Below are 14832 nucleotides of genomic sequence, written 5' to 3'. Positions count from 1 at the left end.
GAAAACCACTGTTTTAGAGGACTTCACAGTTCCTCAATGCAGCAACAATCAATGGAAATGTAATGGTTGCCCTCTAGTGGAAGAATCACATTACTGTTTAGACAAATATGGAACTTTCACTCTTGTGGCAGTGCTGAACATAAGAATTTGGAATCAAAGTGAATCATAAACATTGGAGATTAAAAAGACCTATTTAGACCATCCATTCCATCTCCTTTCCAATGTCTGATTGTTTTCTACAGTACATTTCCTGGTTTGACCAATTTGGTTATAAATGTCTGAAGTGATAGGGCTTCTACCATGTTCTCTGACAGTTCCACATCCTAATAAGTCTGTCAAGAAGTATTTCCTGTTATGTGGCTTAAATTTCTCCTTTTAAAAATTACACCTCTATTTGCTGTGCTGCATAGTTCCTCTCTCTCTCTTTGTAGTTAACACCCTTTAAAAAACAAAAATGGTTTATGTATCACACAGAGTTATTTCCTAACCAAGCTGCCCATATTTAGCTCTGTCAATCTTTTCTACTAAGTCAAAACTTCTAGCTTCTTCATCCCAAATGCATAAAACAACTCTTAACGAAAAACATCTTAATTCACATGAAAATCTTTGTTACAGTTAAGGGGGCTAAGAGCAATTCAGAAGGAGAGATTATTATGAACACTAAAAATGAAGGAAATACCGGTAGTTGGTGTGTGCATGCCTTAACTAGGTATTAAAGAAACTGTTCATTTGCAAGCTAGTCAGTTTCCCCCCCCTCAAAAAAAAAAAAAAAAGTTACCAGTACTGTTGGATATTATGTTTTCTCTGCCAATTTTTTTGTGGTTCTATTGAACTTTTTTCCTATTTTTTTTATAAGGTTTTCTCTTCCCTGTTGCTGTGTGAAATACCCACACAAGCAACCAGAAAAACTGGCCATGCACAAAGTGCTGTCAAATCCAGAAAACAGACTGGAAAAATAGAAGAATTGCTTATCTTTAAGTTACAGTATCCTTAAGTGCTACTTCTAATGGTAATACATTTAAAATAAACAAGGTAAGCATGTGATTTTTAACCCTTTAAGGCTGCTGCCAGAATTAAGTAACCTGACATGATTCCCATTATTTTAGTGTTTAGAGGTTTTCAGTGATGTCTGGTTTTGAATTTTGTCTAGCAATCTGAACTATCAATTGTCTTTTTGTGGGGAAAAATATCATTATGGCTGGCTGGCTGGGCTATTGAATTTAGATTAGTCGTCCTTTCTGAAGATTGCGTAACACAGATGTCCTAAGAAAAAGTGTAGTTATGGAGATGGTCCTTTCCTAGTGCAGCTGCTACAGCCCTTGAGCCCTTGGAAACTGAGAGCTGTAGTCAGAGAGCACATGAAACTAGGAGCAAGCATCTGACCTGCAGGAACCCAAATACCAGGCTTCCTGTGTCTTTTGTTGGAATAACAGAGATGAGCGACCCAGTGCTCAGGAAGTGCTGCTAACTCTCATTTTATTGCCAGTCTTGTGATATTCGGTGTTTTACTTAAAGCTCCTAGGAACAAGTGATTATGCAAGACTGTCAGCTTTTATTTAAAAAAAAAAAAAGTTTCTATCCCTCATGATAGCAGAGAAAACTTGAAAAAATTGACTCAAGTGTACCTTAAAGGGTCAAAACTTGGGCTGTTAATTAATCGCAGTTAACTCACATGATTAACTCAAAAAAATTAATCACGATTAATTGCACTTGTAACAATAGAATACCAAATGAAATTTATTAAATATTTTTGGATGTTTTTCCACATTTTCAGTATTGATTTCAATTACAACACAGAATACAAAGTGCAGTGCTCACTTTATTTTTGATTACAAATATATGCACTGTAAAAATGATAGACAAAAGAAATACTAATTTTCAATTCATGTCATACAAGTACTGAAGTGCAATCTCTTTATCGTGAAAGTGTAACAAATGCAGATTTTTTTTTTTTTGGTTGCGTAACTGCACTCAAAACCAAAACGGTGTAAAACTTTAGAGCCTACCAGTCCACGCAATTCTCCTACTTATTCTGCCTATCGCTAAGACAAACAAGTTTGTTTACATTAATGGGAGATGCTGCTTCCTGCTTCTTATTTACAATGTCACCTGAAAGTGAGAACAGGCGTTGCAAGATATACTAAACATTTGTATGCCCTTTCCATGCTTCAACCACCATTCCAGAGGCCATGGTTCCATGCTGATGCTCATTTTAAAAAAAAAAAAAAGCTTCAATTAAATTTGTGACTGAACTCCTTGGGGGGAGAATTGTATGTCTCCTGCTCTGTTTTACCTGCATTCTGCCATATATTTCATGTTATAGTAGTCTCAGATGACAACCCAGCACAGGTTCGTTTCACAGCAGATTTGACAAAATGCAAAGAAGGTACCGATGTGAGATTTCTAAAAATAGCTACAGCACTCTACTCAAGGTTTATGAATCTGAATTGCCATCCAAAATCTGAGAGGGACGAGGTGTGGAGCATGCTTTTAGAAGTCTTAAAAAAGCAACACTGATGTGGACACTACAGAACCCAAACCACCAAAAAAGAAAATCAACCTTCTGCTGGTGGCATCTGACTCAGATGAGGAAAATGAACATGCATCGGTCCACATTGCTTTGGATCGTTGTTGAGCAGAACCCATCATCAGCATGGAAGCATGCCTTCTAGAATGGTAGTTGAAGCATGAAGGGACATATGAATCTTTAGTGCATCTGGCACATAAATATCTTGCAACACCAGCTACAGCAGTGCCATGCAAAGGACTGTTCTGACTTTCAGGTGACATTGTAAACAAGAAGCAGGCAGCATTATCTCCTGCAAATTGTAACCAACTTTGTTTATCTGAGTGATTAGGTAGGACCAAGAAGTAGACTGAGTGGACTTGTAGGCTCTAAAATTTTAGATTTTTATTTTTAATGCAGGTTTTTTTGTACATAATTCTACATTGGTAAGTTCAAAAAAGATAGAGATTGCACCACAGTATTTCGTATTAGGTGAATTGAAAATGTTTGGGGTTTTTTTAGTACAAATATTTGTAATAAAAATATAAAGTTAGCACTGTACACTTTGTATTCTGTGTTGTAATTTAAAATAATATATTTGAAAATGTAGTAAACATCCAAAAATATTTAAAATAAATGGTATTCTATTAACAGCACGATAAATCGTGATTATGTTTTTTTAATTGCTTGACAGCCCTAGTCAAAACCCAAAGGCAAATAAAAATTATTTTTTTTAAAATCATGTCTTTTATGGTCCCTGACTCATGATTTTTGAATACTTGGGATTGGAAATACTGGAGAAGCCTTAATGTGTGTTTCTGTATTGAGGTAGGGCTACCTAGGGGGAAAGAGGTTCCTTCTCCTCAGGTTGTAGTAAGCAGGCAAGGTCTCTGCTTTTAAATGTATTAATTACTTTGAATCTTGTGCATCATCTGTTTGTTAATATACCTGCTCTGAGATAAGGGACATGGAACTGACCTTGAGCATTTAGGTTTTATTTGGAATGCACTGGTTGGTGAATCTGTCTGCTGGTTCAAGGTATATCTGCACTGCAAAGAAAAGCCTGTGGTACCGAGTCTCAGAGCCCGGGTCATTTGACATGGGCTTGGGCTATGGGGCTAAAAATAGCAGGTCAGACATAGAATCATAGAATATCAGGGTTGGAAGGGACCTCAGGAGGTCATCTAGTCCAACTCCCGGCTCAAAGCAGGACCAATCCCCAACTAAATCATCCTAGCCAGGGCTTTGTCAAGCCTGACCTTAAACTTCTAAGGAAGGAGATTCCACCACCTTCCTGGGTAACGCATTCCAGTGTTTCACCACCCTCCTAGTGAAAAAGTTTTTCCTAATATCCAATCTAAACCTCCCCCACTGTAATTTGAGACCATTACTCCTCGTTCTGTCATCTGCTACCACTGAGAACAGTCTAGAGCCATCCTCTTTGGACACAGTACTCCAGATGAGGCCTCACCAATGTCGAATAGAGGGGAGCAATCACGTCCCTCGATCTGCTGGCAGTGCCCCTACTTATACGTCCCAAAATGCCATTGGCCTTCTTGGCAACAAGGGCACACTGTTGACTCATATCCAGCTTCTCATCCACTGTAACCCCTAGGTCCTTTTCTGCAGAACTGCTGCCGAGCCATTCAGTCCCTAGTCTGTAGCGGTTCATGGGATTCTTCTGTCCTAAGTGCAGGACTCTGCACTTGTCCTTGTTGAACCTAATCAGATTTCTTTTGGCCCAGTCCTCTACTTTGTCTAGGTCCCTCTGTATCCTATCCCTACCCTCCAGCGTATCTACCTCTCCTCCCAATTTAGTGTTCCCTGCTTGCTGGTTTCAGAGACCCATCTCCAGCCTCAGCCTGAATGTCTACACCACTAATTTTAGCCCTGCAGTCTGAGTCAATTGACCCAGACTCTGAGACTTGGTACCATAGGTTTTTCTTTGCAGAGTAGACATACCCTTACAGACCTGGAGTATATGCAGCCCATCACTAAGGTTAATCTCTGCATTGGAAGAGCCCTCAGGCCTGTGGTGGTATCACAATTATTTTTCTAAGGCTATAGTCATTTGGAGAGTTCATTGTCAAGTTCACATTTAGGGAATGCATTCCCCACTTCACTGGTTAAAACGTCATAAGGAGGCAAGAAACATGTTGGATTTAGTACAGGGAACACTGGAAATCCTAAGTGGGGATGAAGCATTTCAAATGCGGAAAGATGAGTTGAAATGATTCAGGGGAAAAAAAGCAATAATTAGTAGAATGTTCTGAAGGCCCCAAATAACAAGGGAAAGAGGGACCCCTATGATTGGCAGAAGCACTAACTGTGCCCTCAAGTGGGGATGTGAACTGTGGAGCTGATACTCGGGGCAGGAGGTGCAATACCACTGGACTTCTTCATGTACTCATGGCCAGAAGAATCTTTATAGGATCCGTGCTAGGTGTCCTCCAAAAAGGTGACTGTGGGCAAGGCTAAACACTGCCCTCTGATGCTTTTGTGGCACCAGGAGCTGTTGTACTTCCTGTCCCTGCATCACCCGGTACAGGAGATCCGTCTTGATCATGAAGTAGGGTCCTGGTGCCTGGGCTTTTCTGTCTATGGATACCCCATCTATTTCAGCCACCTCCTTCCTGATGTTATAATATCTCAGGTCTTCTGCCTGAAATTCTCCCTCCTGGGACTAGCCTGTCCAAGTTCCAGGGGGCCTGTCTCTGCCCTCTCTGCCAGTTCGGTGGCATTGTGATTGGGACCAGCCTCAGGTCCTTTTTGCGCCGTGACAGCCTCTGTATCCGCCGCCCATGTCTGCCTGCCTATGAGGGCGGCCTTCTGGCCCTGGGTCAGGATCCAGGTTTCCAAGGCCTTAGCTGGCCCTCCTTTCCCGCTTGGTCTTCCTGACCCTCCCAGGAATGGGGAACAGATCCTGAGATATTTCAGAGAAAGTTGGGAGGGGGGTGGCATTCTGCTGTGGACAACTCATTAACTTTGGGATCCTCCCTTTCTTCCTATCCCTCTGGTGGGAGCAAGCTTCCAAATCCCGGGAAATTCCTCCATGTGAGTATGAGGTATGGGAATTTAGGGACCACTCCTGCTGTTACCCCAGTAAAGTTCCCCTGTATCTCAATCTTCACCAGGATGGTGGGGTAATAATTGACCACCCCATGGCTGCATGTTACCCCCAGTATGTTTGGGCTGCATTAGCTGGCTCTGGCTACTTTTTCACTAGCTTCCCCGAGATGAGTGTGATAGAATTCCCGGAGTCCACAAGTGCCATGGTCTCTACCCCATTCAGTCTCACTGGCCTTGTGTGTTTATGTGGAGTCACTGCCTCTTTGCCCAGGTTGCTCCATCCCTTCGTGGCTCCTGGCTGGTCCTTGGCTCCTCTCGACTTTCACCTAGACTTCCCTGGCTCAATCGTCCGAACACCCAGGATAGGGGCTGGTCGTTTGATTCAGATGTTGTGGTTGGGATAGTTCCTTGGTCATTATTCATCTTTCCACCAGCACGACCACCTCCATCGTCGTAGAAGGAGGGGTCATTCTAGCAAACAGATGCGCAAAGCTCTGGTGGCAGTTTCCTCATGTACTGGTCTGTAGCCAAAATATCCTCTGGTCTATGGGCCTTAGATCACAGCCGCTTCCATGCGAGGTTAGTAAGGTTAAATAGTTGGGACCACAGAGGCTTTGTTCTGTTGGTATCTCCACATGTGATACCTCTGGGGCTGCACTGCTGCAGTCACCCCTGATCGGGCCAGGATCTCCACTTTCAACTGGGGATAATCGGTTGCGGCTTCTGCAGACATGTCATGGTAAGCTTTCTGAGCCTCCCCACATAAAAAGGGGGTGAGGATGCTGGATCACTGGTCCTGGGGCCAGGCCTCGGACAACATGATCCTTTCAAATGTAAGGAGCTATGCCTCGACATTGTCTTCTGCAGCATCTTTGGTGGATAACCAGTAGCCCTCAGTGCTTGTGTCCCGTCAGGCCCATGGGCTAGGGGTGGTCAGAGCTTTTGGCTGGTCCATCACCTCTCACAGCAGGGCTAGGTCCTGGGTCGCCTGACTCATAAGTAATTGGTTGGTCTTGTGCTGCACTGCATTGATTCCTGCTGGGCTGTCACTTGGGCCCAAGTGGCCTCCTGCTGGGCCACCGGGGCCTGTTCTAGTGCCCTCACCACATCGTCAGTTGTGTTGAGGACAAGAAAAATTCCCTCCCCCCCTTTTTCTTTAGCTTAGTCCACTGAGCTGTCACAATCCCATCTCTCACACCAGTTGTGACAGAGCTCCTTCTCCACCTCGGTAGTTTCTGCACTTCCTCTTAGCAGCAAGCCAGGGTATTCCTCTCTCCCTCAGAATTTCCCCACGTCCCTGGGCTTACTGTCCACACCTTGCCTGAGCAGGGTTCCTCCCAGCCTCCTTGATGGGAAGGGGGAGGGGAGACCCTTAGTCTCTGTTAGCCCCTATGGGCATGGTGACAACAGGCCAGACATCCATTCAGTCTCTCACCTCTGGTGGGATTTCTTCCCTCAGACCTTGGGACCCAGAAGGGCTGTTCACCCTGCTGGGCAGGGTTTCCCTTGCCCTTCGCCTCTGTAACTGTGGAGTTTCCCTCCTGGTGCTTGTCAGCATCTGCACTGCCCAGCTCTTCAGTAGCGCACCTTCCTCCCACAGCTCTTATCATGCCCTTATCTGGTTGGAAGGGAGGCTCTTAACAGGTTCTGGCAGGCCCCTTGATTGGCCCCAAGTGTCCTAATTAACCTGGAGTAACCCCTGTTCACTTACCAGGGTAAAAGGGACCTGCTTATCCTGGGGCTAATATACCTACTTTCTACCACTCTCCTGTAGCCATCTGGCCTGACCCCATCTCACACACACACACACACTCTCTCTCTCTCTCTCTTTATATATATGTGTGTGTGTGTGTGTAGACAAAGCTCTGTCCTTGCCTCCGTAGGTCCCGCATTCTTGGCGGATTTCGGTAGCCTCAGAGGCTCACTGTGATCCTCCATGTAACCCTTCTCTCTCTAGAGACGAGGGTCACAGTCTACTGAGCCATTTTCATCATGAGCCAGTGAGGGAGGTGAGGAGAAGTTATCCTTCCTTGCACAGTCTCTGTTGTCTCCCAGTCTCAGTGATTAATCAGGGGGCAAAGCATGGGGGAGCCCGGGCCTACCCTTTACTCTGGGCTCCAGCCCAGGGACCCTAATAGCATCAGCTATGGTAGCTGACCTTTTAGAAATATAACATGTACAATTCCCTGGGCTCCTTCCCCCACAGCAGCCCTCACTTTCTCAAGCTCCACTTCACCCTTATCTCAGGGCCTCCTTCCTTGTGCCTGATATGGTGTGTACTACTCAGTCTCTCCAACAGCGCAACTTCCTCCCACAGCTCCTGACATGCACGCCCACCTGACTAACTGGGAGGCTTTTAACTAGTTTCAGCCCACCCTTGACTGGATTCAGGTGTCCCAATCAACCTAGCATTCTCCCTGCCTTCTGGAAAGTTCTTAATTGGCCCCAGGTGTCTTAATTGACCTGGAGCAGCTGCCATTTCACTTATCCTGGTACCAGGGATTTGGTTAGCCTGGAGCTAATATATCTATCTCCCACTACTTTTCTATAGCCATCTGGCCTTGCCCCGTCACTAATATATATAGATCAGAACACACATTAACAGAAGGGTCAATTCTTCAATTTCTTATTTATGTGAAGCCAATGTGAAGCTTACATGACTAAATACCACTCACATGAATAAAGGATTACAGTATAGGGGCCTTAGAAAGATCACCAAAAGGAATTCTTTCTTTCTTACTCTGGCATTAGTTTATGCTAAATAAAGGAAATCAGAAAAATCTCTCTGCCTGATTGTTTGGGGGAAAGTAGCTCTTACAGAAGAAAATGTGTTCCAAACTAGATAGGATAACAGAGTTTGAATTACAGATTGTACAACTTTACATTGTTTATGGAAAAAATAAAATCTGACTCACTCATCTCAGTTTGTATCGTGCTGGGACCACACATAGCCTTTAGTTTCTGGGTCACTGTGTTAATTCAGAATAACCTAAGACTGCTGAGCAGAATATTTCTTGTTGGGTCAACTACACAGTTTGTACAAATGAATGTAATTAGCTGTCTCTGAATTAAACAGTTTTCAGATTAATTGCTGCCTCAGTTTATGTTTAATGCTCTGGATACATGGAATAAAAGCAACAGGGCCTCTGAAATGAAATAAATATACATACCTCTTTTTTGTTTTCTTACGGGTCATAGATTTTTACTACTCCAAGGCAGTGATTCTTTGGTTTGCACTAAAGTCAGTTTTCCCTCCTACACCTTTCATGTTAGGCTCCGCATCCCATTCTGCTTCTGTCATAGATGGATAGTTATACCTAAGTACCCATAACACATTGGCAGGTACATTAAAATATCATAGGGGATAGATTAGATTGCAGATACTGCACTCACCCTGAGAGTGACAAGCTCCTTTGCAGTTGCAATGCAACTTCATAACCAGCCATGTGATAGTACCGGAGAAAGTTTAATATGTGTTAACTAGTAAGTTTGAAGCAGCATTATTTGGGATTTGAAAATAGTTGTGAGGATGGATTCTTTAAAAAGGAGTCTATCTGGCTGATAGATTGGTAGTGTCATATACATGATGATCTCCGCTCCTTCCACACAGTGAAATGAGGCTCTCAACATTAACCCTTTATTATCAGCTGATACCCATCCACCTCCCTTCCCTTCAAATGTGCATTGACATAACTGAAATATAGCCTTAACTATAAAGGCACCACTGTTGCCTTTGTAATATATATAATGTATATTAGAAATGAAATAACTTCAGCACCTAAATGCTGTTATTTGCATAGAATCATAGAAATAGAGGGCTCGAAAAACCTCAAGAGGTCATCTAGTTCAGTCCCTGGCACTGAGGCAGGACCAAAGCATACCTATATCACCCTGACAGGTGTTTGTGTAACCTGTTCTTAAAAACCTCCAATAATGCAGATTCCACAACCTTCCTTGGAAGCCTATTTAACTACTCTTATAGTTAGAAAGTTTTTCCTAAATCTCTGTTGCTGCTGATTAAGTACATTACTACTTGTCCTACCTTCAGGGGACATGGAAACCATCTGAGCACCATCCTCTTTAAAACAGCCCTTAACAGCCATATTTGAAGACTGTTATCAGCTCCCCCCCTTCAGTGTTCTTTTCTCCAAACTAAATATGCCCATTTTTTTAATCTTTCCCCATAGGCCACGTTTTTAAGCCTTTTCTCACTTTTGTTGCTCTCCTCTGGTCTCTCTCCAATTTGTCCAGTTGTTTCCTAAAGTGTGGTGCCCAGCACGCACTACTCCAGCTGAGACCTCACTGGTGCTGAGTAGCATTGTACAAATTACCTCCCATGTCTTAAATGACACTCCTGTTAGTATAGTTCAAAATACTAGCCTTTTTCGCAACTGCATCATATTGTTGACTCATATTCAATTTGTGATCCTCTAGAACCCCTTTTCAGAAGAATATCATGTAGCCAGTAATTCCCCATTGTATAGTTGTGAATTTGATTGTTCCTTCCTAAGTGTAGGACTTTAAACTTGTCTATATTGAATTTCATCTTGTAATTTCAGACCACTTCTCCAATTTATCAAGGTCATTTTGAATGCTGATCCTGTACTCCAAAGTGCCAGCAACCTCTCCTAGCTTGGTCATCTACAAATGTTATAAGCATATTCTCCACGCCTGTATTTAAGTCATGAATGAAAATATTGAATAGTACCTGACCCACTTGATATGTCCTTTCAGTTTGAAAGAGAATCATTGATAACTTCTCTGTGTAGTTTTTCAGCCAGTTGTGCATGTATCTTATAGTAATTTAATCTAGACCATATTTCCCTAGTTTGCTTATGAGAATGTCATGTGGGACTGTGTCAGAAGGCTTAGTAAAATCAGGATCTATCACATCTACCTCTGTCAAGGTTCCTTCCCCACTCTGAACGCTAGGGTACAGATGTGGGGACCTGCATGAAAACCTCCTAAGCTTATCTTTACCAGCTTAGGTCAAAACTTCCCCAAGGTACAAAATATTCCACCCTTTGTCCTTGGATTGGCCGCTACCACCACCAAACAAATACTGGTTACTGGGGAAGAGCTGTTTGGAAACGTCTTTCCCCCCAAATACTTCCCAAAACCTTGCACCCCACTTCCTGGACAAGGTTTGGTAAAAAGCCTCACCAATTTGCATAGGTGGCCACAGACCCAAACCCTGGGATCTGAGAACAATGAAAAAAGCATTCAGTTTTCTTACAAGAAGACTTTTAATAGAAATAGGAGTAAATAGAAGTAAAGAAATCCCCTCTGTAAAATCAGGATGGTAGATACCTTACAGGGTAATTAGATTCAAAACACAGAGAATCCCTCTAGGCAAAACCTTAAGTTACAAAAAAGATACACAGACAGAAATAGTTATTCTATTCAGCACAATTCTTTTCTCAGCCATTTAAAGAAATCATAATCGAACACATACCTAGCTAGATTACTTACTAAAAGTTCTAAGACTCCATTCCTGGTCTATCCCCGGCAAAAGCAGCATATAGACAGACAGAGACCCTTTGTTTCTCTCCCTCCTCCCAGCTTTTGAAAGTATCTTGTCTCCTCATTGGTCATTTTGGTCAGGTGCCAGCGAGGTTACCTTTAGCTTCTTAACCCTTTACAGGTGAGAGGAGTTTTCCTCTGGCCAGGAGGGATTTTAAAGGGGTTTACCCTTCCCTTTATATTTATGACAACCTCTTACCCCCATCCACTAGGCCAGTAACCCCTTCAAAAAAGGAAATTAGGTTGGTTTGACATGATTCGTTCTTGACAAATCCATACTGGCTATTGCTTATAAACCTATTATTCTCTAGGTACTTACAAATTGATTTGTTTAATAATTTGTTCCAGATATCAAAGTTAGGCTGACTGGGCTATAATTTCTTAGGTCTTCTTTGTTCCCCTTTTCATCATACTTGTCATATACTGATGAACCTCAAATATGCCTAAATTATTTTAACTGCCAGTGGTTAGAGCAAGGGCCTGTGAGACCAGACTTCTAGGTTCTGCAATGAGTAAAGTAATTTCTGAAAGGTATATAAATCTGTTTGTAAAGTTGATAGAGCACTTTGGGATCTCTGGAGGAAAGGCACTAAATAAGACCCCAATCCTGTGGAGACTTATGCACATGCTTAACTTTATGCACATGAGTATTCCTAAGAAGAGATTGAGTTCAATATGACTATTCACATACATAAGTCTTTACATGATAAGGTGCTAAGTGCTGTTTAACATCAGAGATGTAAATATGAATTCAACATCTCAGCCTTAACTTTGCCTTTTCTGTTTTTTATGGGGTGGGAATATATGGATTTATTTATGCACCATGAAATCCAAATAGGAGCCAAATCCTGCCACTGGAGCAATGTGGATTGCCCCCCAGTCTGTATGGAGTTCCTGTTCCCATGCAGAGTCCTATTGAAATCATTGCAGCTGTGCAAGTATTCAAAGATCTGCCTGTGTGCATGCAGTTGCAGTAACTGGCCCTAAATCTGTAGAAGTAGATGGGAAGTAGGGATGGGTAGCAAACCGTTTTGAAGGGGATGTAGTAACAGAGCCTTCTGTCACCTTTCATCTTATTAGCCAAATAGACGATAGCCAATTCCTATTCTATTTTTCGTGAGTGCATTATGCTCATGTTCCAGTCACTCCCCACACACATGGTTTATTGAATGTAATGTAATCTGCTGATGGGGGCAAAACTGACAGATTCCAGGCTTGGCAAAGTTAAATTATGCTTGTGTTTGACAATAAAAAATAACTAAGGGCTTGCGCACAGCAGAAAATGTTTGTGGTCTTCTGAGCTGCACGAAGCCTACCAGGCAATGACAGGTGGCTCCACAGCAGGCCAGTCTCGTCAGGGAAAAGACTGATCTGCTATAGAAGCCCAAAAGGAAAACCTTGAGTGTAAGGTAGGGAGGTTCCATGGTGTGAGGTACTGAAACGTGTGAGAGAGCTCCCTCTGGTGATGTTTCTGTATATATTCCCACAGAATGCCCCCCTCCCCGCTTAATTTTGAGCTACAGTTGCTAGACTTCATATCCAAACAACCCAAACAATAATCAAAAGCAAATCAACAATCAGCACCCCCATCCTTCCACTCATTAGTTCCTCTTTTAAACCTAAAACTATCTCCTTCTCAATACTAGGGTTGCCAACTTTCTAATTGCACAAAACTGAACACCCTTTCCCTGCCTCTTTCATGAGGCCCCGCCCCCTGCTCACTGCATCCCCCCCTTACTCCATCGCTCGTTCTTCCCCACCCTCACTCATTTTCATTGGGCTGGTTCAGGGCACTGGGGCGCGGGAGGGGGTGCAGGCTCTGGCTGGGGGTGTGGGCTCTGGGGTGGGGCTGGGGATGAGGGGTTTAGGGTGCAGGAGAGGGCTCCAGGCTGGGACAGGGGGTCAGGGTGCAGAGGGATATAGGCTCTGGGCTGGGAGTGCAAGATCCAGGTGGGCAAGAAATGAGGGGTTCAGGGTGTGGGGGACGGCTCTGGGCTGGGGCAGGGGGTTGGAGGGTGGGGGGTTGAGGGCTCCTGCTGGCGGTGCTGTAGGGGGTTTTTCCTGTCATATTAGCCCCTATGTGCCATCTTGGATTTCCTGTAACAACAACCTGGAATCTGTGTTTGGTACCCTTCTTCCCCCTCCCCCTGTTGGGTTTGGCACACTTTTCCCTCAGAGGTGGGAAATTGGCAGGTCCCTGACTGGTAATCTGCCCAGCAACTGGGCAGTGTATAGGTCCAGGTTGTCAGGAAGCCAGGGCTGCCCATCTTGGAGGTAGCATATGCTGCTGTTCTAGGAAATAGCTAATGCTGCTGTCTGCATCAGAGGTAGGCCATAGCACCACACTAGGATTGTTGGAAGGGTAGCTTACCTTGCACGCGAGGATGGCTGCCATCCGCTGTCCTGATTCTTCAGCTCACATCCACCTACAATGACACAGGGAGGAAGACCTATAAAGGAGGAAGACAGAGTGATCATCTACCTGTCTGAGTTCCTGCTACCAGTACCTGACCGTGTCACCTGGATCCAGAGGTCAGCCAGTCGTGACAGTGGAGCTGCTCCTCAAGCTGCAAGAGATGGTAAAGAAGCAACATATTGTTCTTTACTGGACCTGATCTGGGTTTATTCTTGGGTCAGGGCTGCAAGCCCTCTACCTTGTCGTAGATAAAGCCTGTCATATTTGATCCCTTTTTCTGTTGCAGCCAGGGGTCCTTAGTGTTTTACCTATGTTTTTTACCTTGTTTATCTTACTTGTTTAACTGTTGCCTGTTAATAAATCTGTCCCTTTTTTTGCACCTTATCCCTTGTAAGTTTTCTTTGGGGGTAAAGACAAACCAGTTGAGAGATGTGGGGTAGGAGATGAACCTCAGACTGGTTCCCCTGGCCAAGATATAAAATCCAGTCAACAGTGTGGGCTCTGGGGTGTGGCTGGGGATGAGGGGTTTGGGGTGCAGGAGGGGACTCAGGGCTGGGGCAGGGGGTTGGGATGTGGTGGAGTGTGGGCTCCGGGAAGGAGTTTGGGTGTGGGAGGGGACTCCAGGTTGCGGTAGGGGTTGGCATGAAGGAGGGGGTTCGGGGTGCAGGGTCCCAGCGGCAGCTACTGTGGCTCCCAGGAAGCAGCCGCCAGGTCCCTGTGGCCCCTAGGTGCATGGATGGCCAGGGAGGCTCCACATGCTGCCCTCGCACCCGCAGGCGCTGTCCCCACAGCTCCCATTGGTTGCAATTCCCAGCCAATGGGAGCTGCGGAGCCAGCACTCAGGGTGGGGGCAGCGGACAGAGCCTCCCTGGCCACCCATGTGCCTAGGGGCTTCAGGGACCTGGCAGCCGCTTGCAGGAGTCATGTGGAGCCGGGGCAGGCAGGGAGCCTGCCTTAGCCCCAGGCCCCCACTGCACTGCTTACCAGACTTTTAATGGCCCGGTCAGTGGTGCTGACTGGAGCCGCGAGGTCCCTTTTCGACCGGGTGTTCCAGTCAAAAACCATATGCCTGGCAACCCTACTTAATACCAGAATATCTCTAGCATTATCCTGAACAACCAACAGGTTCCCTTGAAATATCTGAATAGATGATTTGTGCCTTCAGCAATTATTTTAGTGCTGCTATTTAATTTTTTTCGTAGAAATTATGGAAATGAAATCTGCATATATGTTAATCTGACTTTGAGTGGCATAACTCCACCTGAGAGAGGCTTATTTTGTTAAAACCCCCATCCTCCATATTGTGTATTTTTTTCCT

Source organism: Lepidochelys olivacea (assembly GCF_965140295.1).
Source record: "Lepidochelys olivacea isolate rLepOli2 genome assembly, chromosome: 9".
In the NCBI taxonomy this organism is placed as follows: domain Eukaryota; kingdom Metazoa; phylum Chordata; order Testudines; family Cheloniidae; genus Lepidochelys; species Lepidochelys olivacea.
Note: the sequence above shows the minus strand (reverse complement) of the source record.